Source organism: Hemiscyllium ocellatum, unplaced genomic scaffold (assembly GCF_020745735.1).
Source record: "Hemiscyllium ocellatum isolate sHemOce1 unplaced genomic scaffold, sHemOce1.pat.X.cur. scaffold_3417_pat_ctg1, whole genome shotgun sequence".
Lineage (NCBI taxonomy): Eukaryota > Metazoa > Chordata > Chondrichthyes > Orectolobiformes > Hemiscylliidae > Hemiscyllium > Hemiscyllium ocellatum.
In genome coordinates this window covers 30001-35000 of record NW_026868413.1, presented here as the reverse complement: position 1 = coordinate 35000, position 5000 = coordinate 30001, and positions in this window count along the sequence as shown.

Sequence of the window (5000 nt, the reverse complement as noted above, 5' to 3'; positions counted from 1 at the left end):
AATCAGTAACCACTGACACTTAGAATATTTTTGGAAGCAGTACAAATCAGTAACCAGCGACACTTAGAATATTTTTGAAGCAGTACAAATCATTAACCAGCGACACTTATAATATTTTTGAAGCAGTACAAATCAGTAACCAGCTGACACTTAGAATATTTTTGAAGCAGTACAAATCAGTAACCAGCGACACTTAGAATATTTTTTGAAGCAGTACAAATCAGTAACCACTGACACTTAGAATATTTTTGAAGCAGTACAAATCAGTAACCAGCGACACTTAGAATATTTTTGAAGCAGTACAAATCAGTAACCACTGACACTTAGAATATTTTTTGGAGCAGTAAAAATCAGTAACCAGCGACACTTAGAATATTTTTGGAGCAGTACAAATCATAACCAGCGACACTTAGAATATTTTTTGAAGCAGTACAAATCAGTAACCAAGTGCATTTTTGAATTGGTTACTGATTTCTCCGTTGAAGTTGGGGCTGCGGTTGGCTTCAGTTAGTGGTGGGGGCTTAATTTTCGCCGAGGGGAGCGTGTCCCGGTAGTGTCTCCGAGGAAGTGGTACCTATTGAAGGGGGGTGTTTCTGAATTTGGGCCCTTTTTGAGTGGCATTGCCGGATGGGTTTTGTCTTGAAGGCTTCCAAACCGGGTAGCTCAGCCGGATTTGACCCGGCGGTTCTCCCGACTGTCACGCCTTCGAGGGGGGACTGTTGTCTAAGTTCAGGCCGAATTTGGTGAATTTCCTAAGTCGGGAAGTGGTCCCAACGGGTTTGGGAGTGAACCTAACTGCTCATACCACTTTGAGGCTTTGGGGCCGGGTAGCACTGTCGGATTTGACCCGGCGGTTCTGCCGAATGCCTGGCCCTTCGAGGGGGGCCTGCCCTCTGAGTTCAGGCCGAATTTGGTGAATTTCCTATGTCGGGAAGTGGTCCAAACGGGGATGGGAGTGAACCTGACAGCTCATACCGACTTTGGGGCTTCCAAGCCGGGTAGCTCAGCCGGATTTGATCCGGCGGTTCCGCCGACTGTCACGCCTTCGAGGGGGGACTGTTGTCTAAGTTCAGGCCGAATTTGGTGAATTTCCTAAGTCGGGACGTGATCCAAACGGGGTTGGGAGTGAACCTAACTGCTCATACCGACTTTGAGGCTTCGGGGCCGGGTAGCACAGTCGTATTTGTCCCGGGGGTTCTGCCGAATGCCTGGCCTTCGAGGGGGGCCTGCCCTCTGAGTTCAGGCCGAATTTGGTGATTTTCCTAAGTCGGGAAGTGGTCCAAACGGGGATGGGAGTGAACCTGACAGCTCATACCGACTTTGGGGCTTCCAAGCCGGGTAGCTCAACCGGATTTGATCCGGCGGTTCTAGCGACTGCCACGGCTTCGAGGGGGGACTGTTGTCTAAGTTCAGGCCGAATTTGGTGAATTTCCCGAGTCGGGAAGTGGTCCAAACGGGGATGGGAGTGAACCTGACAGCTCTTACCGACATTGAGGCTTCGGGGCCGGGAAGCTCAGTCGGATTTGACCCGGCGATTCTGCCGACTTCCCACGCCTTCGAGCGGGGACTCTCCTCTAAGTTCAGGCCGAATTTGGTGCATTTCCTAAGTCGGGAAGTGGTCCCAACGGGGATGGGAGTGAACCTAACTGCTCATACCACCTTTGAGGCTTTGGGGCCGGGTAGCACAGTCGGATTTGACCCGGCGGTTCTGCCGAATGCCTGGCCTTCGAGGGGGGCCTGCCCTCTGAGTTCAGGCCGAAATTGGTGATTTTCCTAAGTCGGGAAGTGGTCCAAACGGGGATGGGAGTGAACCTGACAGCTCATACCGACTTTGGGGCTTCCCAGCCGGGTAGCTCAACCGGATTTGATCCGGCGGTTCTAGCGACTGCCACGGCTTCGAGGGGGGACTGTTGACTAAGTTCAGGCCGAATTTGGTGAATTTCCCGAGTCGGGAAGTGGTCCAAACGGGGATGGGAGTGAACCTGACCGCTCTTACCGACATTGAGGCTTCGGGGCCGGGTAGCTCAGTCGGATTTGACCCGGCGATTCTGCCGACTTCCACGCCTTCGAGCGGGGACTCTCCTCTAAGTTCAGGCCGAATTTGGTGAATTTCCTAAGTCGGGAAGTGGTTCAAACGGGGATGGGAGTGAACCTGACAGCTCATACCGACTTTGGGGCTTCCAAGCCGGGTAGCTCAACCGGATTTGATCCGGCGGTTCTAGCGACTGCCACGCCTTCGAGGGGGGACTGTTGTATAAGTTCAGGCCGAATTTGGTGAATTTCCCGAGTCGGAAGTGGTCCAAACGGGGATGGGAGTGAACCTGACAGCTCTTACCGACTTTGGGGCTTCCAAGCCGGGTAGCTCAACCGGATTTGATCCGGCGGTTCTGCCGACTGTCACGCCTTCGAGGGGGGACTGTGGTATAAGTTCAGGCCGAATTTGGTGAATTTCCCGAGTCGGGAAGTGGTCCAAACGGGGATGGGAGTGAACCCTGACAGCTCTTACCGACTTTGAGGCTTCGGGGGCCGGGTAGCTCAGCCGGATTTGATCCGGCGGTTCTGCCGACTGTCACGCCTTCGAGGGGGGACTGTCCTCTGAGTTCAGGCCGAATTTGGTGAATTTCCCGAGTCGGGAAGTGGTCCAAACGGGGATGGGAGTGAACCTGACAGCTCATACCGACTTTGAGGCTTCCAAGCCGGGTAGCTCAGCCGGATTTGACCCGGCGATTCTGCCGACTTCCACGCCTTCGAGGGGGGGACTGCCCTCTGAGTTCAGGCCGAATTTGGTGCATTTCCCGAGTCGGGAAGTGGTCTCTGTCACAACGGGGGCAAGTGTCTGAAGAGGTAAAGTGAGTAACCAGCACAGCTTAGGGAAGGGTTCCAAAGTTCTCAACAATGTGAATCGGTTACCAGGAAAGCTTAGGAAAGTTGCCTGACTGTCCCAAACGAATGAACTGCAAAACTTAGGGAACATGCCCGAAGATGCTTAAAAGTGTGAAATCAGTAAGCAGGAAAGCATAGGAAAGTGCCTGAAAGTGCTAAATGAGTAACATGAAAAACGTAGAAAAATGCCCGAAAATGTTTTAAAAGTGTGAACTCAGTAACCAGCAAAACTTAGTAAAACGTTGGAAAAGCAGAAATGAGTAACCAGAAAAACTTAGAAAAATGTTTGAAAATGAGAAATGAGTAACCAGAAAAACTTAGAAAAATGTTTGAAAATGAGAAATGAGTAACCAAGAAAACTTAGAAAAATGCCAAAAAGAAGAAATCAGTAACCAGAAAAACTTAGAAAAATGTTTGAAAATGAGAAATGAGTAACCAGAAAAACTTAGAAAAATGTTTGAAAATGAGAAATGAGTAACCAAGAAAACTTAGAAAAATGCCCAAAAAAGAAGAAATCAGTAACCAGAAAAACTTAGAAAAATGTTTGAAAATGAGAAATGAGTAACCAAGAAAACTTAGAAAAATGTTTGAAAATGAGAAATGAGTAACCAAGAAAACTTAGAAAAATGCCCAAAAAGAATAAATCAGTAACCAGAAAAAACTTAGAAAAATGTTTGAAAATGAGAAATGAGTAACCAAGAAAACTTAGAAAAATGCCCGAAAAGAAGAAATCAGTAACCAGAAAAACTTAGAAAAATGTTTGAAAATGAGAAAATGAGTAACCAGAAAAACTTAGAAAAATGTTTGAAAATGAGAAATGAGTAACCAAGAAAACTTAGAAAAATGCCCAAAAAGAAGAAATCAGTAACCAGAAAAACTTAGAAAAATGTTTGAAAATGAGAAATGAGTAACCAGAAAACTTAGAAAAATGTTTGAAAATGAGAAATGAGTAACAAGAAAACTTAGAAAAATGCCCAAAAAGAAGAAATCAGTAACCAGAAAAACTTAGAAAAATGTTTGAAAATGAGAAATGAGTAACCAAGAAAACTTAGAAAAATGCCCGAAAAGAAGAAATCAGTAACCAGAAAAACTTAGAAAAATTTTCGGCCAAGTGTGAAAAATATTCTAAGTGTCAGCGGAGGAAAATGCCGAAGCATCGGGAAAGATTCAAAAACTCATGCCGAACATGAGTTCCGAAGTGCCGGAGGAACTGGGCGAATTGAGCCCGGCGGTTGGCCAGATGTCGTTTTGAGTCTGCAGCCCGAAAACTTTAACTTTGTCTGCCGCGGAAGTCTGGACCGGAAAAATCCAAACGGTTTTGCCGGTTCGAGTTCCAGAGCGAAGCAGTCGAATTTGAAATTCAGACCCATTCAGTGCCACTTGACATTGTGACACAGTGAGGTTGGCGGGGTACCCGGAGATTTCTGGGAACACGATTTTTAGAACAAAATGGCGGCGCGGGACCACTTTGAAAGGCATCCGAAAAACGGTTCCGCGGGCAGAGCACTTGAATGACAGGCCTGTGTGCATGCCCAAGAGCTCTCGGAAGTCTAATTTTTGACACTTTGTCAAATTTTCGACAGACTTGCCCAACTCTTGCTGCCTGTTCTAAGAATCAGTCAGAGGCCTGTGCGGCGGTCTCTTGACACTTTGGAGGGGCGGGCAAACCCCACGTTGACTCCGGCCGTCCCTCCAAAAGGCACTTGCTATTGGGGGAAAGGATTGCAAGTAGCCTGGTTCCCGTGGGAGCGGCCAGGAAGGGTGCAGGCTGGCCCTTGCCTGAGCACTCCCAAAAGCCTCTTCCGCTGAGAGCAGACCTCGAGCCCCGCACTACCGGCTCTGGGAGTCGTTGGCCGCTATTGTACATAGTCCCGGTCCTTCCTCTGCCACCCGGCAAGTGCGATGGCTCTGCCGCCCTGTGGTGCCCGTCACCCAGGTTTGGGGAACACGAGACTAAGAACATGTTGGCGGCTCGGGCCCTGCAGGCGAAAGGGGCCCCGTGGTGCTGAGCACATCGACCTCGGGTCTCAGTGCAAGCCGGAGAGTTCGCGGAAGTCTAAAGATTTTGACATACGCTCAAATCTTTGACAGGCTTGCCCGACTCTTTCCGTCCGTTC